Source organism: Pelodiscus sinensis, chromosome 2 (genome assembly GCF_049634645.1).
Source record: "Pelodiscus sinensis isolate JC-2024 chromosome 2, ASM4963464v1, whole genome shotgun sequence".
Classification (NCBI taxonomy): domain Eukaryota; kingdom Metazoa; phylum Chordata; order Testudines; family Trionychidae; genus Pelodiscus; species Pelodiscus sinensis.
The window spans coordinates 62,739,121-62,766,738 of NC_134712.1; the positions used below are offsets into that span (position 1 = coordinate 62,739,121).

The following is a 27,618-nucleotide window of genomic DNA, read 5'->3' on the forward strand; positions in this document are numbered from 1 at the left end:
ACCAAACTGGGTGGGGTTGCAACTTCTTTGGAGGATGGGGACATAATTCAAAATGACCTTAGCAAGTTAGAGAAATGGTCAGAGGTAAACAGGATGAGGTTTAATAAAGAGAAATGCAAAGTGCTCCACTTAGGAAGGAACAATCAGTTCCATACATACAAGATGGGAAGCGACTGTCTAGGAAGGAGCATGGCGGAAAGGGATCTAGGGGTCATAGTGGACCACAAGTTGAATATGAGTCAACAGTGTGATGCTGTTGCAAAAAAAGCAAATATGATTCTAGGTTGTATCAACAGGTGTGTTGTAAGCAAAACTCGTGAAGTCATTCTGCCACTCTACTCTGCACTAGTTAGGCCTCAGCTGGAGTACTGTGTCCAGTTCTGGGCGCCACATTTCAAGAAAGATGTGGAGAAATTGGAAAGGGTACAGAGAAGAGCGACAAGAATGATTAAAGGTTTAGAGAACATGACCTATGAAGCCAGGCTTCATGAACTGGGCTTGTTTAGTTTGGAAAAAAGAAGATTAAAGGGGGACATGATAGCGGTTTTCAAATATCTAAAAGGGTGTCACAAGGAGGAAGGAGAAAATTTGTTCCTCTTGGTTTCTGAGGACAGGACAAGGAGTAATGGGCTTAAAGTGCAGCAGGGGAGGTTTAGATTGGACATTAGGAAAAAATTCTTAACTGTCAGGGTGGTCAAATAAATTGCCAAGGGAGGTGGTGGAATCTCCCTCTCTGGAGATATTTAAGAACAGGTTAGATAGACATCTGTCAGGGATGGTGTAGACAGAGCTTGGTCCTGGCTTGAGGGCGGGGGGCTGGACTCAATGACCTTTCGAGGTCCCTTCCAGTCCTATTATTCTATGATTCTATGACTTCAGTAATTCAGTTAGAGTCAAGGTCTATTTCAGGAAAGGATTGTTGAGGTTTTGTGGTCTGCAATGTGCAGAAGGTCAGACTAAATGATCATGATGGTCACTTCTGACCTTAAAGTATATCCATTCTTTGAGATGTCAAAATAGCAGACTTTAATAGCTTACAAAGATCCCACGAGAAAAAAAATCTTAAGTGAAAAAGGAGTTCTGGAGAAGTGGCAATTTTTAAGGAGACTGTATAGAAAAAATAGCAGGAATAGAAAGAGTGCAGTATGGCTCCATCAGAAACACTTTAATGACCTGAAAATCGGGAAAAGAATCTTTATAAAATTAGACACATGGACAAATTGGTAAGGAGGAATATAAAAGAATAGCATAAGGATGAAGGGACAAAATTAGAAAGACTAAGGCACAAGGAACATAAAAGATGAGATTTTTAAATTCATTAGAAGCAAGAGAAAGAGTAAAGAAAGTCCTCTACTTAGGAAGGAAACAGTAAAATTGATGACATCAAGAAAACTGGGGTGTTTAATGCCTAATTTACTTCAGTCTTCAATAAAAAGTTTAATCGTAACAAGGTGCTCAGCAAAATTAATATTAACAATAGGAGGAGAGGAATACAAGCTAATATTGGGAAAAACAGGTTAAAGAACATTTAGATATGTTAGATGTATTCAAGTCAGCAAGGCCTAATGACATTCATCCTGGGGTCCATAAGGAACTCTAGAAGTCTGGAGCTGAAGAACTCTGAGAAGAGTGAAGAAGGATAAACATAGCACTTAGCTTTAAAGGAGGGAACAAAGAGGACCTGAAAAAATACAGACTCTTCAGTCTAACTTTGATACCTGGAAAGATACGACAATGTATTATTAAACAATTAGTTTGTAAGTACCTGGAAGATAATAGGTTTATAAGGATTAATTATCATGACTTTATCAAGAACAAAATATGCTAAACTAACTTAATTTCCTTTTCTGACAGGTTTTCCAGTGTAGTGGATGGAGGAAGCAGTAGATATGATGTATCTTGATTTTAGTAAGGCTTTAGACACAGTCCCATATGATATTATCATAAGCAAACTATAGAAATGAGGTCTAGGCGAAATGACTCTAAAATGGTTGCACACTAGTTAAGACCTTACTCTGAAAGTGTATCTATCAGTGATTCTTTGTTGAACTGGGAGAGGTTATTTAGTGTGATCCTGGGTCTTGGACTGTTCAATATTTTCATTAATTACTTAGATAATGTGGTAGAGACTATGCTTATACAATTTGCAGATGATGCCTAGATGAGAGGAGTTGCAAGCACTTTGAAAGAGAGGATTAGAATTCAAAATGACTTGACAAATTGAAGATGGTGGAAGATTTAGAAAACCTGCCCTATGAGGAAAGTCTTAAAAAACTGAACATGTTTAATCTTGAGACTAGAAAACTAAAGGAGGATTGGACAACAGTCTTCAAATATATGAATGTCTGTTAGAAAGAAAATGGTGATCAATTGTTCTTCATGCCACAGAGGGCAGAGGAAGAAGCAAATGACTTAATTTGCAGCAGGTTTAAATTAGATACTGAGAAAATCTTTCTAACTATAAGGACAGTTAAGCTGTGAGTAGGTTTCCAAATGTTGGTTATAGAATTCCCAACTTTGGAGATTTTAAAAAATAGTTTCGTCAGGGATGGGCAACAATGGTTTAATCATTGGCCAATTGTGGTAAACCACATCTAGCCCATGGGGTGGTTATTGTCCACCCCTGGTCTAGGTTTATGTGGTTCTGCCACAGACCCAGCTTCTTCGAGTGGATGAAATTCTCAAGGTAACTTCCATTCCTACATTTCTGTGATTCTATAGTAATACTGTTCAGCAATCTGTCTTTTAAGAACATTCAAAATTAGGGCTACTCACAAGTCTCACACTAGGGTTTGGATAGTGGTGAACATGGCGAAAGTAGCCATCTTTTGACAAAATAAAGCAAACAGTCCTAGTCATTGCACAGAAACTACAGAGAGAGAGAGAGAGAGAGTCTACACTAATGGAATCGTGTATGGGAAATGATTGGATTGCAAATTATATCCATGATGATGCAGCAGAGTTTGTTGATCAAAAATCTTCTGCCTCCATATCTTCTGGGATTTTTTCCAATGCACATTTTTATGAGAAGGTTTGGAGGGAGGCAGGATTCTAGGGAAGAAGCTTATCGCTTCCCAGTTAGTTATTGTGCGATATCCTCCATTAATAAAAAGAGGGTGGGGCATTAAAAAGGAGGACAGGTGGGAAGGAAGAAGAAAAAACAGTGATATTTGGTATAGATGGAAACCATGTAACCAAGGTAGGTGCCATGTAAACACTGCCGAAAAGAAGGAACTGTTAAGTTTAAATTTTTAATGCATTTATTTCTGCTGTGTAATGTCCCTCAGCCTCAGAAAAGTTTATTGGATCACCTTCCTCCCATACAACTGCCACATCTTTCTTTCTTTTGCTGTTGACCAAGTACAACTATTACCTTAAATTTCTCTCTTCCAGTACCCACTCCCATTACTCTGTTGTCTTCATCCCTTTGTGGAGTTGCGCCCCCCCCCCCCCCCCCGGTCCTCTTCATATATGATCTTTGTATTTCCTGAGAGTAATTCAGAAAAGGAGGTTTCCAACATCACATAGTAGTAGTCATACAGCACCATATGTGCCGTAGAAAAGTAACATGAGGCCATATTCTTCTCTCTGTTATCCCTGTGTAACAAAAAGCAGAAATTGGCCCAAAATTTTCAACTTCAACCAGCTAGTAAAGATAATTTCAAAATGCACATGGGAAAAGGACTAGATATGACAGATAAGCAGAAAGCAAAACAGGTTTATATTTGTAAAACAGCAGTGGATTACATTTTGATGTACAACATGAAATTAGTTGAGCAGTCTCAGGTTGGAGAATTGCTATCTATATATGCTCTTTTTTGATCTAACATTCAAAGAGTGAATTGCTATTTTGTAAAATGTGTGGTGCCTCAGGATCAATTTGAGGTTATCGACATCTGGCAAGGAAGTGCGGTAAATGGTTGAGGAAGAAAGTTCTCAATTAATTGTTGGTTTCTGAGCCTTTACAGAAACATGCCTAGATATGGTAATGAGAAATCTGAAGTTAGAAGGTACATGCAAATTAACATAAAAAGGTTAATATAGATATTCTAAGAGAAATATGAGAGACATGCATACATTATTTGAAATAATAAAATACTATTAAGTATCATGAAAACATGGCATCTGATTGGCCTCTCTCAGAACCATAAAGGGCAAATACATATTAGGATTTTATACTGCCACTAATCACTGTAGTATCTGAGCAGTTTATTTTAACTTTTGTTGTCTTAATTTGTTTGCAAAGCAAGAGTATAATTATGAAACCCTTACTCATCTTGGTGATCTGGCTGGCTCACATGAGTAAGTATTAATCAAGGTATGCAAGGGCCCCAATGAGGTAAGAAATGTACAGTATACTAGCCATCCATCCATCCATCTGACGAAGTGGGTCTTTTCCCACGCAAGCTTATGCTCCAATAAATCTGTTAATTTATAAGGTACAATGGGACTTCTCGTTGTTTAGCTATCCATATTTAGTCAAAAAGCTTGTATATATTTTAATAAAACATATCAATGTGCTTGACCTAGCTTATCTGTCTTTGAAACTGTTTAAAAAAAAATGAAATAGCAGTTATATTGAGTATATTTTATCTGCTGTTGTGGTTTTGCATTTTAAATTGTGTATCCCATACATTCATATACCACTGTGATCAAGCTCCAGTCTCTTTGATTACTTTCAATTTCTGCTATAGGATTTTGTCATTCTTACTGGAAATTTCAAGACATTTTACTCTAGACCTATTTTTCTCTCCTTTTTCCCTTTAGATTTATTTACTACCTTTAGAAGTAGAAAAGTCCAATTTCAATCATGTTTGAAATAACTCATTTTAGACAAGTACGTGCTGCTCTGCTTACAAAACATATATGAGTCGAATATGCAATTACCACAACTCAGTTTCCTGCCACAGAAACATTTCAGCATTATAGCATTACAGAAATAGAATGACATGCATAATGAAAGATTTCAAGATTCACCCAAGGCATTTATTCTCTTCACCTTAATGTTCTCAGCAGTAGCAGAGTATCCATTAAAAGGTACTATGAATTATGGTTGCCTAGCAACTGGAAGGAGCTTGTAACAGCACCAAAGAATGAAATGGCTGGTTGATAAAATGAATTTTCTCTGAGCATTAGCCTGTTGAAACTGCCTTTTCTTGTGGAACATAAAGTGCATTTATTTGTCTCATGCATTTTTTATTAGAAAATTATTTGAGTTGCAGGGACTTGAATCGTTTTGCTACAGGAGAAATTTGATTTTAATGTGTTGTACTAAAATAAGTAATAAAAGAGATTTTCTTCAAAGTAAAGACACCAAACAATCCTAGGTACCTCCTTTTGAAGTCAGAAATAAAATCTTATGTAAGGTACATCATTACTGATTTCTAATTAAGAGTGAAATTAGTAGTTCATGTAAATTTAAATTTGTCTTTTGAAAAAAAAGTTTAAGCACAACATGGTAGCCAATGTGTGGCTGAGTGGAAAAAATAAGAACTTGGGCTCATTTTGTAATTCAATATAAGAAAAACTTATTGACATTTCCCTTTCCTGCAATGTGGTACATTAGTTTCAAGTGAAGGTCAAAAGTCCTTGTACAATTCTATCTAATTCTCATCGTCTTTATCTTTATGCTCAAAACATGTTCATTACAGGCTTCCATACAACACTGGAGAAATGTGTATATTTCATTCACTCGTCTGGGGCTTTCTTTCAGTGACAGCTACTAAATTCTGGTGCCTACAATATTGATTTATCAGATGTTTTGGATTAAGAAATGTATTCAGTCTGTATAAATAGATGGTACCAGATTGTAACATTTTGTAAATATTTTTTGCTATATGTAGTTCATACAGCTCAGACAATGAGATAATAGACAAAAATGTTAAGTATGTAACATTGAACCAGAAGCTTTTATGCTTAATGAGACATTATTTTTCAAATGTTAGTCATTGAACTCAAACTATTTTGTAGTCTGTTTCCTACCTAACCGGGTAAATGACAAATATTATTATTTTTTAAAAAAATATGATTAAATTCTCCTCATTCTACTCACGCAAATAGTCAAATTGTCTTCCATGGGAATACTTGTCTTAGTAAAACCCATAATCTTGCTCCTACACAGTGAATTTAGGGATCATAGTAGTCTATTGGTGGCTTTATGTTTGTGAATATGAATAGGCATGAATCTGCAACACTAAATGCAATCCCAGATTTTGATTTTGCAATACTTATGAAAGAGCGTATGTACAGTTTACAAGATCAGGCTGTGAATGGCAGTAGATTTGAAGAAGGTCACTTAGACTATGTCTAAATTGCATGCTTACTTTGAAATAACTCATATTATTTTGAACTAACAAAGTGTGAGTCTACACAGCAAGCCCGTTATTTCAAAATAATTTTAAAATAATGGGCTTCTTATTCCAACTTCTGTAACCCTCATTTCAAGAGAAGTAAGGGAAGCTGAAGGAAGGATGTTCTTTCTTCAAGTTCCTACTGTGTAGACAGCGCCAAAAGTCAAGTTAAGCTATTAACGTGGCTGAAGTTGCATATCTTAACTCAACTTTGTCCCACAGTGTAGACGTACCCTTAGATAGTTGAGAGGAAAAGTCTGTCTTTTCCCAAAAGTGACCATCAAATTCTTGACTGTATCTAAAGAAGAGCATGAGATAATACTCACTTGGATCACTTAATGATTACCTGTTCTGTTCATTCCCTCTGGGACACCTGGCATTGGCCACTGTCAGAAGACAGGAAACAGGATTAGGTGGATCTTTGGTCTGACCCAGTATGGCTGACAATAAAAAAGTTGAAATGGGCCTTTGCAATAAACATGACTGTAAAATTGTCGACCAAATATGTATATATGTGATAAATATGTTTTAGTGAACTTGACAACAATGCAAAACTTTCCTAGAACATTTTCTTCTTTGACCAAAATGTATTAATAACTATATAATGTTAGTATACATTAACCTAATCGAGGTAAAATATAATTCTCTACCAGTAAAGATTAAAAAAAAAACCCTAAACATCAAAACCCAATCATTAAGTGATGCGATATTGCCTCTTTAAAAGTGCGTATTGATAATCAGACATTAAAACAGTGAAATACTGCTCAACTTCTACGAAGGTACAGATTCAAATTTCAGAGAGAGCTTGACTGATTTATTTAACAATGAATTTAATACAGCACAATCCCACTTGAACATAAAGCTATTACACTCTCAATAATCCCGTGTAGCTATTGGGAGATCCAAATTAAAACTCTCACAGATATTTGCTTAAATCTCTTAAATTGCATATACTTGGAATGTGCCAAAGGTGCATGTTTACTGTGATCTTGCTGTCTGATAGGCTTCTAATCATTCAAAAAGGTGAGTGAAAAGACACATTTTCCTCCCAGAATGATTCAGATGCTGTCTATTTTATTGCTTCATTCTAATTCAGTATCCTACTGTTTGTTAACTTTCTGGTGTCAACATGACAAAACTGTGCTAACTACAGCTAAATGTTCCATTTAAATAGCTAATTTATTATATTATTAATATGAAGGTGTTATAAAGAGATTATCCAATTGAATCCTGTGGATTAGTAATGCTACTTCACAAAGAAGTTATTTCATTTATTATGTTTCATTGTTTCCATAACTATAATAGAACAAATGTTTGTTTCTTTTCTTATCTGTGTTCTAATGACTTACTAACCGTAACATAACTTATTGTACTGTATTTTATTAGTCTGTTCAATTGTAGCCCACACACCTAGTGGGTGGGTGTCACTGAGTCATGTAGTGGCTCTTAAGACCACTTACAGCAAGAGATGAGAACGAGTGAGCTCTACAGTCTAAGCTGTGACCCAGCTGGCTTTATAGCTCAAGCTTTACAGGCTCCTTTGCAAAGCTTCAGAGGTTTGAATCTGCTTGCAGGTGGTTTCACAATCTCATCTGGAAAGGGATAATTTATAGAACATAGTTTTGTATACAAAAATTGAAATTTATCAAACTTTATATTCATAATAGTTTTATAAAATAGAAGGGTATTCCAATAATGTATCTCACCTTATATGTTAGTTATCAATAATTAGGACTAGTTGAGGTGACACGTTCATTCTTTTTGGATGGAAGTGTGGGTGGAAGTTTAAATTTGATTAAACAACATCTTCCCCTACTAGAATCAGTGCAGCTGTTGACTTAAAAGCAACAACAACGAAAAGTGTTGATTAAAAAAAAGTAATCAACTGAGTAACTTTTGGAAGCCAGAAATCTTGCCAATTTTTAATTATGAGTTTAAAATAATTATAGTTAAGACCTTTTTATTGTTAGGCAGGTCTAATTTAAAAAAAATAATGTGCATCTACCACCTAGAATTAATTGCTGTTCCTGTTACGTAGAAAAAAGTACATAGTTCCAGATTGGCAATTCTTTATTTGTGTTTAGATTCTGAAAAAAGCTTGCAGTCTAGACATAGCCTCCATTGCTGCAGTCCCTTGCTTCTAAAGCAATATGCAATGGCGGTGCCTCCACCTGGCTGGCCCTGTATACACTTAATGGTGTGCTTTGGAAATCTCCAGGAATAAAATTATTCCAGTAATAATCTGGATCTAACTCCAAAACAACAATTATAAATAATATACATCTAATTGATTAAATTAGAATTAACACACCTTTACATAACAAAAGAACAGGGTTAAACAGACTAAATGTGAATAAAATCAATGAACAAAGTATACCAAAAGAAAGGAAACTTATCTACCTGGCATTTATACTGCCACAATTTATCCCACTCCAGAGTGTGCCTTTCTGTGGATCTCAGAGTCCCAGATGCTTGCTTCTATGGGCGCCCTTGGAGATCTGCAGCTGGAGTGGCGACAGCCCTGTGCAAGTTCTGTGTGTCAGTCCAGGCTGCAACAACTGCAAAATCCCTCTGTCGCTGGAGCAAGCCCCACCAAATGCCAGCAGCTCTGGTTCACTGGGCAGATCACTCTGCCTCTCTTTGGACCCAGAGTCAGTTTGTCTTCTGTGCAGGTAGCACTTTCCCAGGGCTACATAGCCACACAAAGGATCCTCCCAGTAAAAGTCAGAGGCTCTTACAGTAAAGGGAGCCTACATTAGTAAGAATAGAAATTAGATTCATTTAATTTATGACAATTCTTTATTGACAATTTACAGTAAAGTAACGTGCCTCTGACAAAGTGGGTCTTTTCCCACGAAAGCTTATGCTCCAATAAATCTGTTAGTCTATAAGGTGCCACAGGACTTCTCGATGTTCTTGCAGATTCAGACTAACACGGCTACTCCTCTGATACAATTTACAGTATGTATCAGCTGGAGAACATGGAGTCAATGCTGTCCTCAATTTTTCAGCATTGGGCAACACTGACTCAAACATTCACCTCCTGTTACAAAGCCCCATGCTATGAAATGGGAACCAGAAATAAAATAATAAGGGCTTATTGTATATCATGTCCATAGGGATGTCAAAAATCACGTAATAGGGTAACCACGTAACTGTTACAAATCTGAGCAGTTACACGTGCTTCAGTCTCTGCAATATTAAGCTAAGCCTACAGCAAAGCCTCCCTGGGAGTAGGGCTGCAAGCTACAGCTCTAGGAGCAGAGCAGGTGGCCCTTGCCCACCTGACTCCCAGGGAGGAGGTTTACTGAGTGTAACTAACACTGTTAACCAATAATATTGCTTAAAACAGGAATTTTTTACACTCAGACATCCCTAATGTCCACCCATACATATCTACAAAAAGTGGATTTGAATATGGATCTCTGTGGGAACCTACCTGCAGCTTCTTCCTCAGAGTTGTTGCTCTAACTGAGCTATGGCAGTTTTTAGAATTCAAAAGAAAGGTGTTAGGTCAGAGGCATGTCCGAGGCACGTAAGGAAAATGGGGTGGAACCTGACCAAACACACTAACCAAACAGGAACTATACTCTGTTGTGAATCTGACCATTCCAGACCATGTTGCTTGGGATGTCTCTGTTCCTTACAGTTACTAGAATAAATAAGCCTCCTCAGAAGCATAGTCTGTAGTAAGATGCTTGTTTACATTTGCTTTTGTACATCTTTCCTTTAACTTGTATGCAATATCTAGAGCTCTAGGATATCATATAGATTTGAGGTTCTCTCTGAGGGAACTTTTACCCATGTCTTTTTTTTCATAATTGACATTTATGGATAATAATCTTTCTCTAATGAGTAATCTAAGTAGAGTTGAACATGTTATGAATAACCACATTTTTCATCTTGTTGAATTGTTTCACAAGACCAAATATTAGAAATCTTGTATAATGTAAGGGATTTTCACTCTTTTGTGGCATGTAAACTACCTGTCAGTAGAATAAAAGACAGTGGTATTTCAACAAAGGCAAACTACAGCTGGATGGGCATGTCACAACCAAGAATGGTATCTTGTGATAGTCCTTTCACTTTGCTGAGACATGCTATGAAGTGTTGTATTTGTAACCCTAAAATGTTGTGCTGTACTACTTGGCCAGGAAAGGAGTGTTGCTGGATCATATTGAATGTACTATATAGCAGTCATGAATTGGAGAGGAGAAACTCATGGAGATTTTTTGCCACACTGTTTTTTGTAAGCACAAGATAAATTCTTATGTTGGTTAAGCTGCTTGAACCCCTCCAATTTCAGCCAAAGGTATTTTTTTCTGTTCTGATACTCTCAAGTACTCTTTCTGTATATTCCAAGTTCTTTAAGGAATTATCTAATATGGATTGAGCAGCCAAAATGAGACATGGTAGATAAACATGTGTAAATAAAGATCCATACATGGTTGAAAGTGTGGGTTAAAAACTGAATATAATGACCAGAAGCACAGATATGGAACTCTGCCCATGTCAAACAAAACAGAAATAAAATAGCTCCGCATGGGTGCAAGTTGTTTTTCCTATACATTCCAAGAACTTTTTTGTTCTGAAATAAAGCTGGATTAGCCAAATAGCCAATGTAGTCTTGTTCCGCCAAAAAAATAAGTCTAGCCTATGATAAAAATCTGCCAATTACATTTCATCATAAAAAATTAACATTGAAGTCCTGCTCTGTATTAAGTCAGTTAAAAAAACAACAACCCTTATTAGAACAGGACTTCTCCCTGGGTACGTCTACACTAGGGAAGCTAATGAGGGCAACCGAAATTGCTAATGAAGCGCGGGATTTAAATATCTCACGAGGTTTTACAGTTAATTCGAACTAAGGGGTTTATCTTGGAATCATGCTTCTCTGCTGCATGTAGACGCAGGCAGTTACTTCGGACTAGTCAGTTTCCAAAATGGCGACCAGCTGAGAATATGCTAATCAAGCACGGGATATTTAAATCCCGCGCTTCATTAGCAATTTCGGTCGCCCTAGTTCAAACTACAGGGCTAATGTAGACGTACCCCTGCCTTTTCAGGTACAGTGAATATGATGGATAGAGAGAGAAAGAGGAGTATCTTGAGGTGTAAATCTCTTCTTTTCATAGTCCTGTCCCCGCTTTGAGAAGCATTTCCATCTGGTAACAAATCTACAGATATTTTGGGTAGAAGGAAATTCCTTGCTGTTCATTTGTTAAGATGTAGATTTTTGCCCTTGCCCCTTTGCCTGCCAAAGAATGGCCGCTTAGCAGATAATAGTCCATCAGCCTTATATACACCAGGCCTGGGTGTCAGCTTGCTCTTTGTCTCTGAAGTACTGCTCTAATGGACTGAGCATACAGAGGGATGAGAAACTAAGGTTTTAGTCTTGCACTGGAGAAAAGTACAGGGAGACCCCTGTGCTTCCATGGCAACTTCTTGAAGCCCATGGAGTTCTTAGTGCAGGATCAGGGCCTAAGACACACAGTGATGAAGTGACTGACAGGACAAATGCGCTGGATTAGGAAAGCAAAGACAGAGTCTGAATCAAAAAGACCCTAGTTTTTATATTACTTTTGATTGATTTAGAGTATAAACCAAAGCTCATTAAAATCCATGGAAAAACTTTCATTGAATTCATGGAGTCTGCATCAGACTCGTAAGAGTCAAAAGAGGAATGTAAATGAGCCTGATCAAAAATGTAAGTGAAGCGCGGATTTGCAAATCTTGCGCTTCATTTGTATAATCGCGTGAGAGCGCTTTTTCGAAAAAGGGTTTTTCGAAAAAGAAACTGCAATGTAGACGGGGTGATGAAAGAACCCGTACTCCTGAAAAAATGAGGTGTACAAATTCTTTCGAAAAAGCTTTGAAATGTTTTCCATAATGGCTTTCTCTGTAATATGTATGCACTGCTGTGTTTTCTGTTTACTACTCTAACATCTGGTTACACTTTTCAGGTTGCACAATGAACATACCTAAACCTCACACTTTCTGTAACTTTGATTTGTGCTTTTGTCTTAGATGTCAGTAGCTATGTTGTATCCCTGTTTTGCTTATCGTGGCGCTGTGTGGAAGAATTACCTTTAATTTTGTCTGCTAAAAGAAAAAAACATAATACAGATATGATGAAGAAGCTCCAGGGGGTTGCTGAGTTAGTCATTTAAAAACAAAAACTGGTCTGGTAGCACTTGATAGACTAAAAAACCATGTAGATGGTATCATGAGCTTAAGAGTTTCTTGCCCACATACATTGCCAGATTTTTTCCAGTATACATTGAGAAATATCATATATGTCTTTTGTTATTACCCCACTGCAGATCCATATTCCAGTTAAAGGAGGTGTTGTTAGCAAAATTTCTATCCCTTCATAATTAAGAGTGTTACTGGAAAGGCAGAATATAAAGGGCAAAACTTTTAGGATTATCTTTCAGTGACTATTGTGATTCTAGAGAATATGACATTAAAACATTCTTTGGGGGCAGCAGAGCTCCTGAAACTGTGCAAGGGAGCTGGAGAAGTTTCTAGGAACTTTTTATTGTTTTCTCTTGCCATGTTTCAGAACATTGAGGTGTTTGCTTTGATACAATACCTTGTACAAACAGTTTCCCCTACTTTAAGGGGTTTTTTTCCTGGTAACTTGGTGTTTTGTTTTGTTTTGTTTTGGTTAGTCTTTGTTTTCTTCTTGTTTCTACACTATAGCTGTTCTCTTTGGAGTATTCTCCCATACTTCAGAAATGTACCATGAGAGAACAATATAGTTCCATGCTATGTGCTTCACGAGCCTGGGCAACAGACCTGTATCTCTTTGCTACTCCCTCGGTATAACCAGGGGTCTCAAGGACCTGATTCGGCTGCTGATGGAGGTCCACAGTGAAACCTCCATTCACTTAATTGAGAGGAGGAACAAGTCTTCAATGTTTATTTTCGATGATGGAATGTAATTTGTCAATTTTTACCACAGCCTGTTCTACTCATCTTGTAGTTGAACTACATTGGCTATTTGCTTCTTGATTTTCCTTTGCTGTATAAGGGGGAATTGCCCCCAACATTTTACAAATCACCTCTGCTCTGGCCCGTGTGTGCCTAGAGCAGTATAAAGGCATCCCAAAAGCCTCAGATTTGGCTGGGGGAGGATTCCAGAACCCCTCACAAGTGATGGCATAGGAGGTGTGCCAGGAGTAGGGCTTGAGGTGGTAGGGGCATGTCAGGGGTATGGCCACAGCACACACTATGGCAGAGATTGTGGGTGGCACTGCTGTCCAGAGGCAAGCTGCCATGACTAGATCCCTCAGGACTGTTCAAATTACATCTGGGGACAATACTACTGGAGCAGACTACTATCAAGAGGGCTTACAGCCATGTAAGTCCCCTCTTCCTGAGCTATTAGTTCTGTGCTGTGCCTCTTTGGGGTGTAGCACAAAATCTCACCCATTCTCTAGGTGCAACATTCTATTAGAATCCTGCTACTGGTCTCTGTTAGTTTCTATAGTTTCTTATTTATCCAGTATTTCATAAATTGCTTTGATGTAGGACAATAAAAATTCTTTTACGTCTTTAAGTCTATGGGTAGAATCACAGTAGTACAAGAAATCTGTTTTCCCCTCCTGGCCCCCATGCCCAAAAAAACCTAAATTTGACAACCGGCACCAACAAGAATCAACTGAACATTTTTGGCTGGAATTTCTAGCAGGAGGTTCTGTCGTTTGTGAGATTTTTAAAATACTTCTGGTTATACTTGAGTGGTTTTTGTGAGGTGTGTGGTATTTGCTTGATTTCCAAGATAGCAACTAATCTGTCTGTTGATATTCAAGTGTTGGTTTATTTATTATGCATAATTAACCCTGTGCAGATGTGACAAAACTCCATAACAAACCTGTCAATGCTATCATCTTAAAATAGTCACATTATAATATATTAAAGGTAAAAATTTATCTGATCTTCACTATATACTTGCATGTCACCAAATTTTTAGTGGAACTTAATTCTACCCCTAGGCTGGTAGGATAAATACTCTGCTTTTTCTCCTGAAATCTTCATTTTATGCAAATTGGAGTTTTACGTTTTCAGTTAAGAAAATTTCAAAATGTGGCATTTCTGTCCCTTCTTCCCTCTCTAGCCACAGAACCCTCATCTTGTTCACTGGGGATGCGTCTAGACTGGCAAGATTTTGCGCAAAAGTGGCTGCTTTTACGCAAAAACTTGCCAGCTGTCTATACTGGCCGCTTGAATTTGCGCGAGAGCACTGACTTTGTAATGTACAAAATCAGTGCTTCTTGCGCAAATACTTTCTTGCTCCCGCTTGGGAAAAAGCCCTCTTGCGCAAGAATACTTGCGTAAGAGGGCCAGTGTAGACAGGGAAGAAGCGTTTTGCACAAAAAAGCCCCGATGGCTAAAATGGCAATTGGGGCTTTCTTGCGCAAAATCGTGTCTAGACTGGCCATGGATGCTTTTGCACAAAAGCACTTTTTCGCAAAAGCATCCATGCCAGTCTAGGTGCGCTTTTGCGGAAATACTTTTAACGGAAAAACTTTTCTGTTAAAAGTATTTCAGCAAAATCATTCTAGTCTAGACGCAGCCTGGGTGTTTCTTGCAAATAAACAAAAGAGAATAGCCTTTTTAGAGATTTCCTATGCAGCTCTAAAAATAGAATTTATAACATTAGTAGATACTAAAGAACAGATTTTTTCAAATGGCTAAGATTTTTAAAGGTCCCAATCCTTTGTTTGCAGATACCCTAATTTCCAGAGTGCTTGTAGTTCTAACAGGCACCCCAGATTGGTTAGGTAGAGGCACAAGTACTCCAGTTTCTGCCTGCAGGCACACATTAAGCTTGTAAGCATGCAGACTTGGTCTTTTGAAAATCTGGCCCTAAATTCTATGTGACTTTATACAATACATACTTCTAATTCAATTACACTGAGAGGATAACACGTTATTGTGTTGTCTTCTGTGCAGTTCAGAATAACTCTTATCATGTATTTCCAGAAGACATTATTTTATTTTATTCCAGGCATTACAGACAAGCCTTTAATGTACTTAATCTTGAAGGGCTCCTTATGCAAGAGTTACTTGCACAAGTAAGGATGACTTTCATGGGTAAAAGCTAATCACTTAGAGCTTGTTTGTGCCATGTAGGCACAGCCCCTGTTAGAAGTGGTGGTGTGAAATGGTTCACAGCTGCATTGTCCCAGAGGGGAAGCCAGGTAACAGCCTACAGAATGCTTCCCAGAGTTTTCTGTTGCAAATAGGGAATACACCATTGCTACATGCCCCAATGGATACTCCCCCCCACACAAACACACATTGGTTTTACTGGCCAGCACCTGCCACGAGAGGATGGAAAAGCCCTGCTTTTACCTTTTTTCTGCCTTCCCCCATCTTCCTCCAGGAACCCCTTTGGAGCATTGTACATCCCTCTGGTGGCAGTGAGGGAGAAATCCTGGAGCTATAAAAATCTGCTTTGCTGTGTATGAGAGAGGTCCTTCCTCACATCTTCCACGTGGTGCTCTTAAGGGAGAGCTAGTCGGAATCTGAATAGAGATTGTAGTATCAGGTCTGTTATTGATTATATTAATATCACTAAAGTTCTTTTAGACTGGGACTGGGTTTGGATCTCTTTCTACAGCTCTTAGCATAACGAGTCTCAGATCCTGACTGGAACTCTTGAGTACTATCATAATAATTAGCACTATATACAATGGGCCTTGATTGTACTCCCATTGATTTTAATGGGAGTTTTGCCCAATATTATGAAATAACCCATATGGTAAAAAATGATATTCATTAATTAAAATGCAAACAGATTCTCTTAGCATATGAAATTGAAATATGTTCTTACAACTAAATACTACTGAGTTGTAGTTAAGCTACTTAAACAGCAATAGATTTACATAGCATGAATGTTTCAAGCACCACATTTTGGCCCATATACATCTTGTGATACCATTACTAATCTTAAAGCTTAGTGCAAGATCCTTGACAGGCTACTTATGCTTTATAATAAACTGTTATTACACAGACACACTTAGAGAGTAACCATAGTTACGCATTCAGTATACTTTTGGTTAAACCAAAAGCAAATATTATCATCAGAGGCTAACACTGACACTTTATAGGGTAAGAATTTGCTGCCAACAAGGTATGGAACTAGAGAGTCAATGTAAAATTCGCTCACCCTTTTATAAAAATTGAAACTTATTATTCAAGTAAATTATTACAGGAATTTGTTTTATTTTTCTCTTTGTAATATGATTACTTTCAGTAATTTTGTTTCAAAGACCTGGAAAAAATCCTCTTCAGTACGAGCTGAATCATCTTAGTGCAGAGGTTTGACAGTCCATTCTAATGCATTTTAGCCAACTTATAAATCATTTTCTGGAGTCTAATGATTTATTACTGCTGTAATGAACTTCAGAGGCATCAATACATTAGTAGCTACTTTGAAAAAAAGCCACTGTCAAATCCTATAGGAATGATGATCAGTTTACTATTGTTATTAATGACCTGATCAGCTCTTTGTATCTATGAATAACCCTGTTAAATGACAGAGGTCTTCCATTTGAGCAAAAATCAATGCATATGTAAAATAAAAGTATTTAGCTTTCTAAGCCCTTTGTCAATGCCTATGTTCCTGTTGTCCACAGAGTTTCAAAATTATTTTCAAGATCATCTGAATTTGGGATATTTAGTAATTGAAGTACTTGAAAACTTTTTGAATTAATAATTCATCAATTTGTGTGTCTTAAAAATATAGTGCTTAGCACTGTGCTATCTAAGTACTTCCCAGATGAACTAAATATGTATGTGATGTCCTTAATGGAGTTCATATTGTTTTGTCATTTCTTTCCTTCCTGGTTAAAAGAGATCTTGCTGGGGAAATATATGTTTTATGGGCTACATTGTTATACAGTTGCCCATTCTTATACTACTCAATTATGCTATTTTCTTTCCTTTTCTTTTCTTCTTTTCTTATTAAAATCACAAACAGACCTCATTGACTTGACCAAAATAGTAATTACCATGTTTTTTTCAATGTTCAGTGATGTCAGACATTTGACCTGCGAGGCTTTTAAATCTGACCTTGTTGCTTCTTTCCATTCATTAAGTAACAACCTTTGCTCTCTTGTCATATAAGATAAATGAAGAGTCACACAACCTTTGTTTATGAAAAAAAATTGTTTACATTAATGTAGATTAAGTAGAAATATACCAATTATTTATCATGCCAATCATGTTTTCTTGGTGCTTTAAGTAAATTGCCTTATTCTCATAATTGCCATTTCTGAATATCATGAGTAATTTCAAAGATTAAAAAGAAATAAGCATTTTAAAAGTAGTACTACACAGTACTGCATAATCAAACAGATGTTTTTATGTGCACTTCCAAGATTTAATTATGCAAAATCCTTTCTGTTTATTTTCAAAGTAATTTATAAACTTATATCTTTCATGCAAAAAGTAGTAATTAATACTATCTCTGGAAACAATCGAACACATAGAATCATAGAACTGGAAGGGACCTCGAGAGGTCATCGAGTCCAGCCCCCCGCCCTCGAGGCAGGACCAAGCTCTGTCTACATCATCCCTGACAGATGTCTATCTAACCTGTTCTTAAATATCTCCAGAGAGGGAGATTCCATCACCTCCCTTGGCAATTTATTCCAATATTTGACCACCCTGACAGTTAGGAATTTTTTCCTAATGTCCCATCTAAACCTCCCCTGCTGCACTTTAAGCCCATTACTCCTTGTCCTGTCCTCAGTAACCAAGAGGATCAAATTTTCCCCTTCCTCCTTGTGACACCCTTTTAGATATTTGAAAACTGCTATCATGTCCCCCCTTAATCTTCTTTTTTCCAAACTAAACAAGCCCAGTTCATGAAGCCTGGCTTCATAGGTCATGTTCTCTAAACCTTTAATCATTCTTGTCGCTCTTCTCTGTACCCTTTCCAATTTCTCCACATCTTTCTTGAAAGGTGGCGCCCAGAACTGGACACAGTACTCCAGCTGAGGCCTAACTAGTGCAGAGTAGAGCGGCAGAATGACTTCACGAGTTTTGCTTACAACACACCTGTTGATACAACCTAGAATCATATAACCAAGACCTTACAACACACCTGTTGATACAGCCTAGAATCATATAACCTAGACCATACAACACCTTTGTGATACATCAGAGGCTCGCAAAATAATATTAGCAAGGTATATCATTTTAAAACAATGTAAATGTTCAACAAAAACAAGTTGCTGAAGCCTAACATTTTGGTCTCAAGACCCCCAAAGGAGATGATGGTTGGCAAGCACCTGCAGATTCAAATATTGGCATTAGGAAAACTTGTAAATTGGGGGAAGGGAGCTTTTGTTTGGTTGGTTGTTTTTTAACTAGAAGGATGTTGTTTGTAATTGCTTGTAGACTGCTAGATTGTGGCTAACTGTTATGGACCCATAAGGAGGAGAGAAGGCAAAAGGACGTAGTGCATGTGTGTCTAGCCCGCATCCCTTAAACTCTTTGAAAACACGAACTGACTGAGACTGGGGATCATAGAATCATAGAATACTAGGACTAGAGGGGACCTCGAGAGGTCATCGAGTCTAGTCCCTTGCCCTCATGGCAGGATCATGGCAGGATCAAGTGCTGACTAGACCATCCCTGATAGACATTTATCTAATCTACTCTTAAATATCTCCACAGATGGAGATTCTACAACCTCCTTGGGCAATTTATTCCAGTGTTTGACCACCCTGACAGTTAGGAACTTTTTCCTAATGTCCAACCTAACCTTCCTTGCTGCAGTTTAAGCCCATTGCTTCTTGTTCTATCCTCAGAGGCCAAGATGAACAAGTTTTCTCCCTCCTCCTTATGACACCCTTTTAGATACCTGAAAACTGCTATCATGTCCCCCCTCAATCTTCTCTTTTCCAAACTAAACAAACCCAATTCTTTCAGCCTTCCTTCATAGGTCATGTTCTCTAGACCTTTAATCATTCTTGTTGCTCTTCTCTGGACCCTCTCCAATTTCTCCACATCTTTCTTGAAATGCGATGCCCAGAACTGGACACAATACTCCAACTGAGGCCTAACTAGCACAGAGTAGAGCGGAAGAATGACTTCTCATGTCTTACTCACAACACACCTGTTAATGCATCCCAGTATCATATTTGCTTTTTTTGCAACAGCATCACACCGCTGACTCATATTCAGCTTGTGGTCCACTATAACCCCTAAATCCCTTTCTGATGATGTTACTAATCTCCAAACATGAGTCAGGGAGAGAGATACCAGGTGGGAAAGCACTTCCTCCACCTCTCAGAGTGCAGCAAGAGCCACTCTGGTGTGCACTCACCTACTGCTGCTGGAAGTATGGTACCTAACTCTGGCACATTACTTCCAAAACTTCACACAGCTGCATTGTTCTTTCACAGCTTACTTCTACCAGGGCCTGTGGTTAATTGCTTTGTCTTCTCAGTCTCAAAAGTAACCAACATTTTATTTTATTTTTGGCCTCAGAGGTGCACAGGCATTGTGTTGGTAAGAAAAAAGTGAGGAAGGTAATATGTGAAGGAAAGAAGGAAAGCAATTTTGGGATTAAGGGAGGATGGGAATAGTCCAGGTAAAAGGAGTTCTAGGTTAGGGAACAACAGGAAAATCTTCAGAGATAATCATGAAACTTCATTTTCTGAATGTCTGAACATCCTTCTATTTAAATCATGGGTTTTCCCCTCTTCCTCTGAATTTCCATTCCTGAAATGTACTGAGTATTGTATTGCAAAGGCAACTTCACTTTTAAATAACCCTTTAAAATCTGTGTGGAGGATTAAATTAGACACAAATTTGGATCCCTATGATATCAGATGGGACACAAAATTCACATGGTCATGACTTGTTCACTGAAGTGGCAAGATAACATAAGCAACTTAAAATGTCCTGAAAAGTAAAAAAATATCCAAGGCCCTGGGAGAGCAAGCATAGCTCTTGATCAGTATGGAGTTCAATGAATTAGACTTAAGTGTGTTGTATAGAGTGAGATCAAACTTGGCAAATGTTCATAAGTTACTTAGCCAAAGCTACCATTTCAAGACCGTTATGAAAACAGCCTGAAGCTGTGCAACATATGAAATATTTCTGGTAGATCAGTCATAAGCAACATACAGGATTGTGATATGGAGTGGACAATGTAGGCAGCTCTGTGACAGAATCTAGAATCGCTGATGCAGCTTATTTATTCATGTGAACATGCTGCTGTTCTCAGAAATCTCAGTTGCACAGCAGATACTATGTGTTGGTCTGCATAAGTTTAAAAAAACTCTACCTTGCTTATTGTAGAAATCAAGGGTCTTATTTTGATCTCATTTGAATGTATTGTACCTTGGTATTACTCTTTTCATCATTGTTACCAGAATTGTACCCTGAGGCTACATCTAGACAGCGGGGCTATTTGGGGATCCTGGAAGTATCCCAAATTAGCAATTCCATGTCTTTAAATGCACACACATGTCTTTTGAAATAACAGGCGCAGCGTTCCTGTAACCCTCATTCCATGAAGGTTAAGGGACTTGTTGGAATTGCACCCTATTTCGAAATAAGATCAAAATATGCTACACAACTAGAAATATTTTTCTAAATAACAGGCATGCTATTTTGGCATTCTGGTAACCCTCATTCCATGAGGGTTAAGGATGTCTCAAAATAGACGTTATTTCAAAATTTGGCACTGAGTGCACTACGCAAATTGTGTATCATATTTTGAGGTTAGAGTGCTGTATAGATGCACCCTAAGATATGTCACTCTTTGTTTCTCATAGAAAACGGTGGACAGGGGCTTTTTTGATGTACAGGTAGGACCTATGTAGTCTAGCACCCTCGGTACCTGACCAGTGTCAAGCCAGAGAATTTTCTGAACCATGGGAGGTCAATATTGTCTAGAAGCATTACCAACACTTTCAGTGCTTACTGGACTCCTAGAAAACATTTAGGGGTAAATTAGAGCTAAATAACAGCACAGAAAACTGAGCACCAGGATTGGAGGCTGTAAACAAACTTGATGGGTACTCAGGAAACTTGGCCACACCAATCATAAGTGGACATCCAGCTAACTAAAATTATGCTGGACCACAGATGTTGCCAGACTAGAGTGCACCTGACTAGAAAGGTTCAACTTATATAAGGACACAGTTGTAAAATTAAATATGCTATATAGTTTCTTTTTAAAATTTTTATTCCTTAATCTACATGGTAAAGTTATAAAATGTACTGCATTTTATCAAGAAATACTCTGAAAACACTTCAGAGGGGTGGCCGAGTTAGTCTGTAACAGGAAAAACTTAAAAAACTACAAATAGTCTAGTAGCACCTTAAAGACTAACAAAACATGTAGATGGTATCATGAGCTTTCGTGGCACAACCCACTTCTTCAGATAACAGGAGTGTTGGAAGTCCAGATCCAAGAATAAATAAGGGAAGGAGGGAGAGGGGGAGATGGACAAAAATGGAGGGGAGGAAGAAAAAAAGAGATTGTGAGTAGATTAGCTTCAGAGGGATAGCCAAGTCAAACTGTAACAGGAAAAACTTAAAAAACAACAAATAGTCTGGTAGCACCTTAAAGACTAAATAATTACAAGAGACTGATACGAGCCATTAGCTTCCACTTGGAAAGGAAGATGACCAACACCAGATTCTACACAGACATCAAGAACCATTAGCACCTTCATTGGTTAGTTGGTTGGTTAAGTCATTAACATGTGTGAAGATAATGTGTGAACCGTCCAATATCCCGATTCATACCATTTGCATAAGAATTAAACTTGTGAATAAAGTGAAGTTCAAACCCCTCTCTGTGTATTTGGCTTGTGGAATTGGTCTGAAACAAAACAGCAACTTGGAGAGCCATTAATGAGTGTCCAGGAAGATTAAAGTGTTCTCCAGCAGGTTTTTGTATGTTGCCTTTACGGATATTCGAATTGTGTCCATTACTTCTTTCCATTAATTCTCTGAAAATGCTGTCCTTATCTATTGAACCCTACTGTACTAGGATATCTGAAAAGTATGGGCCTGATCCAAAGCCCACTAATTCCAATAGAAATATTCTTACTACTTTTGTTGGGTTTTGCATGTGAGTCTATATGCTAAGAGATATCATGGGTGACTGTACAAATCTAGTTTTCTTTGTTTGATATTTTAAAATTAAAAAGTTGGTATATCGATTTGTCAAAGAAACTGTGACGTGAAGTGTATTATTAAAACTATTGCCAGTAAAAGCAGTGTTTTCATCCATATTACTAAGAATGCTTTTAGTCGTAGACTTACTGGTTGCTACCAGTCACATTAGCCCAATCGGATAACACTTGAAAGATTATCAGAATTGGTAGCTATTCAGTAATTGTAGACATTGAAAATAACTCTTATATAGAGAGTTGCTTCTGATTAATCAAACTTTGGTTAAAAAATTGTTTAGTGATTTTATGTGTTTTAGTACCCAGCAATGCTTTAGATTACCACTAGATAACTGTTTATTTTCAGTGAATCAGAAAAAATGTATCTCCTTGTAAATTTTTTTTCAGGTTTCTTTGTGACATTCAGTCATTTCTCCTGTTGAAAATTCAGCCCATGCCCAGGCCCAACCTACTCTCTGTACATAGTTAGACTTTAAAGCAATGGATCTCATTTGATTCTGCAGTTCAAAAGTAGGGGCAGGATTTTAGGAAGTAACTCAAAGACCTTAAGTGTTCCAGTGCACAGGGTACATTTCCCAGTGCAAAAGATGGCCTGAGGGTACAGCAAGACCAATGATTCTGCAACTACGTGAACTGATCTACCAACATCTACAACATCCATGCAGGGAAAGATGCTGTGGGAAAGGTGGTTGCTTTAATCTGTAGTTGTGCCAGTGAAGCAACTCTACTGCTACTCTGAGACCTTAGGGAAGGATTTCTGCCTCCCAGCACTCACTGATCACCTGAATCTTTGAAGATTTCTGATTGATTTTCATCTTTGTTAGAGAACAGGCAGTGTGTTGACTTTCTGCAAGCCATAGGTACAAATGGAGATGGAGTTATTAGATTGTGTAAAACCTTGCTGATGTTATCTTTTCTAAAGCTGGGAACAATGCAAGTTTGGATGTACCTAACTGGGTTAGGTATGAGGAGTAGGAAGGAAGTTATGAATACATCATTGTAACAAAGGTGATTAAGTACACCAGGCATTTGGGATTTTTCAGGTATTGCTTTTGTCTCTGGTATGCCTCTTAAGTTGTAGGACAGGCTATTTATCTGTTAAATACTTTACTAATAGACAGGATTTATGATCTATTATTTTATATTAAATACTGTTTAAAGCAGTTCTCTTAAAAAATAGCTGTGCAAATGACACTGCAAGGTTATTGTGCATCAGTGATTTTCATTCTAACTGTTCTCAGTATTAGAAGAAAAGTTTGCTTACAAGAAAAATATATTTTTCATGTTTCCAGGCCTGCTTATTCCACCCAGAAAATTAAATCACACAGTGTTCTTCTCACTCTTATTCTGCTCGTTAATTTTGCTTCTGGGCACACCTTTGCAACCCCATTACTTTCAAATCATGATCTTATTTGCATCTGTGCAAGTCTTACCGCTTATTCATTAAACTGGGTTGTTCTAATGTAACTGAGGGCAGAATTTGGCACTGCAACTGGAATTTAGTTTAAAATTGCATCCATAGCTAGAATAGAATCCAGCTCACTGTCCCCAAACTGTGTTGACCTGCAGTGCTAGCATGAGGAAAATATAGTCAATCTTATTTTTATCAGTAAAACATGCAGACATCAATCTGAAAAACCACAGGAAGCAAATTTGTTGCATTAAGAAGGTTATGTCTGAGTTATCCATTCATTAAGTAGGCTTATTAAGATACTTTTATCTGTTGAGTAAGGTGCCATTTTTACATAGTCAGTTTTGAGAGTAGAACCCTCCAGGTTTCTGGGATGATAATTTTCAAGAGTTTCTGGAAAGCTATGTAATGTTATGTCCCAAACTATCTATATTTAATTTTTTAAAGTTTCTTTTCACAATCAGGCTAACTTATATTTTCTGAAGTGAGGATACTATTAATTTCCATGTCCTCGTTCCATGAGGAGTAACGGTAGTTCGGAATAGGAAGCCTAGTCCGAACTACCTAGTTCGTGTCGCATGTAGCCGCGCGGCACGGAGTCCGAACTAGCGGACATTTAAAAATGGCGGCGCCTGGCAAGATGCAAATGAAGTCCGGGAAATTCAAATCCCGGGCTTCATTTGCAACTCCGGTTGACTACATTAACCACCCTACTTCGAACTCGAGTGGTAGTGTAGACATACCCTTTGTGAAGAAGTTATTTACATAGATGTCAGTGAGAGTTTTGCAAATAAAGGGGCTGCAAGCCTGGGTCAATAGTGCATTATATAAGATCATTTAGGACCCTTTTCCCATGATCCTCCCCACATTTCTTAAGTACAGGTTGAACCTCTCTAGTCTGGCACCCTTGGGACCCAACCGATTCCGAACAAGATAATTTTCCAGACCACGGAAGGTCAATATTGTCTAGCAGCATTACAAGCACTTCCACTGCTTATTGGGCTTTTAGAGGACATTTAAGAGTACAATAGAGCTAAATAACAGCACAGAACATTGAGAGCCAGGACTGGTGGCTGTAAACAAACTTTATGGAACTGCAGGAAACTTGGCTACACCCATAACAAATGGACATCCAGCTAACTAAAATTATGCTGGACCATAGACATTTCTGGATCAGAGAGTTCTGAACTAGAGAAGTTCATCCTGTAGTTTGATTTATCTCTCCTTAGTGATTTAGTTTCTAAATACAAAGGAAGTCTTTTTCTGAAGTTAATGACCAAGGTTAAAAGAAATCTCTAGGTATGTTTTTGTTTCTAAATTGCTTTTATTCATTGGTCTTCATAAAATAGAAAACAAGTCCATTTTTATTAAAATGGTTACAGAGGTAACAACTGAAGTATAATTTGTTGAAATGATTGTCAGTTGGATGCTGTGGGTTTCCTTTTATATCGCAGAGAAAGAAGATGCTTTTATTCTCGTTCCAATTCATATATACTGTGGGAGTCCTGTTTTGCCTTTATATTCATGAAGAGTATCTCTGTTTCACTAAAATTAAGTGTTAAACATTTAAAATGACAATTTCACTTACTGTAAATTACACTATAAATGTAAATCTAGTCTGTCTAAAAATCGTTGTGTATCTTATATATCCACATACATACTTGTCTACTCATACACAGACAGGGTGGGTTGAATATTGAAAACAGGAGGAGACAGGATAATTGAGGGAATTCAAACTAGCTAACACATTACACCTAGCCTCATCTTCTAAAGTATAATTTAAACAAAGGACAAAGATAAGTTAAAGTTGACTTTCTTTGGTTTAATTTATTTTCTCTCCATGTACTTCTCGTATCCTTATTCTACCAGCTATGCACACATTGCTTATCAGCCCTTCATTAGTTATCAAGCATCAGATTGTATATAAATTGAGCCCTGAAATCTGGGTATGATAATTGGGTATGCAGTAAGGAAAATTGCACATGCAAATTGAGAAAATACCCACACTGACTGTAAGTTATAGGTTTGGCTAACAGTGTGCCTATATAGTTGCCTGAATTGCACTAATAATTGGAATAATTTTGTGCATAATCAGAGATGCACTTTTACACACACACACACACACACACACACAGCTAGTACTTTTTGAAAATTTGACCCAGGTTTTTTTTTAAAAGACACTTTTGCTGAGAAAGCAAAAATAGTATGTGATAGGCTTTGTAGTTTTTATCTTCATAGTTCCAGGTGCAAAAAAAACTTATTGTGGAACATGAATAAAATTTCAGAGCCAGGAGAGAGAGTAGAAGGCGAGGTATACATTATTGTATTGTGTGCTGGCCTTGAGATCTTGTATGCACTTCTGAAGCCAGCCTTTTGTGTATAAATATGACAGAGTATTGCAGACAGGTCTTTCTGTTGTCAGATCTTTTCCTCTGTTGTGTCAATCCAGGATGATGTGAATTCTAATTTTTTTAATGGTTCCTATTCTCCTTCATTGTATCTGAGTGCTTGTCTGTTGAGGGATTTCTGCATTTTCAGTGCTTACTATGTGATAATACCAGAGATCAGCACTTGAGTCTCACCTCAGCTTGCATTTTATTTTTGTTGGATTTAGATGGGGTTTGAACCATTAATGGCTTTGAAAATTAAGAACAAGGACTTTAACTGGCATCAGAAGCTGACAGGAATCCAGAAAGGCTGGATGTGTTCACAGTGGCCTGAGCTGTGAAAGAGACAAGCAGCCACAGTTATTACAAGTTGAAGTGTTTGTATCATCTTCTACTCAGCTTCAGATGCAATGAATTATAGTAATCCAGTGCCTAGATAGCCGTGGCCAGGTGCTTATCTGGGTGGAAGGGATGAAGTTTACTAGCAAGCTGGAAATAAGAGAGGGCCTTTTTGAAAATTGATGCCACCAGGTCAGCCAAGCTTAGGTCCTTAAGGCTTTGCATCACTTTCATGCAAAGTGGTTGTGTTCTTTTGATGGAGTTGGAGATAAGGATCTTGGCAGCTCTTTGAAGCATTTCCCCTTCCTGATGGGCATTTCTTTGGTCTTGCCTGGATTCTGTTTGATGCAGCTGCTCTTTTCTCAGTTTCTTGTTGGCATTATGACATTAAGGGTGAGAAATATAGCCAAATGTCATTGCATACTGTTGACAGCTACATCTGTAGCGTCTCGCTATCTCTCCCAATGGTCTCACCCTTATTTTGAAGAGGAAGGGATAGTGTAAATCCCTGAGGGATCCCACAGATGAGAATGACTTTGAAGAGGAGGGACCATCACCACTCTCTGAGTTCTGCTGAAGAGGAACGGCTAGAGTCATCGTACTGTGCCTTCTATTCCTGTTATGTAATGTCAGCACGCAGCACTGCATGAGGGATCACTGTGTCAGGAGCTGTTGAGAGGTCCAGCAGTATGATCATGGAGATCCTACCTATGTAACATGGCTATGAGGAGTCATCCTTTTAGTGTCATTAGTGTGGGCTGAACCCTGATTGTGAGTCACCCGGCAAGCTTGCTGACATCAAATGCTAGTGCACAGACAGGCTGCCTTTTTTTAATAAAAGAAAACAAAAGGTAAATTATCATCACAAGACACACCCAGAGGATTGGTCCTTCTGAAGATTTGTGACATTGCTGAACAACTCAGCCATTTCCAAAGGGCTCCATCTCTGGCATTGG

The 27,618-nt window shown here is 37.8% G+C and overlaps 1 protein-coding gene across 4 annotated transcripts in view; it reads left to right on the forward strand.

Annotated features, from left to right (window-relative positions):
* Positions 1-27,618, forward strand: part of TOX (thymocyte selection associated high mobility group box) — a 295,231-nt gene that overhangs the window by 178,861 nt on the left and 88,752 nt on the right. The gene's annotated exons all lie outside the window — the stretch shown is intronic.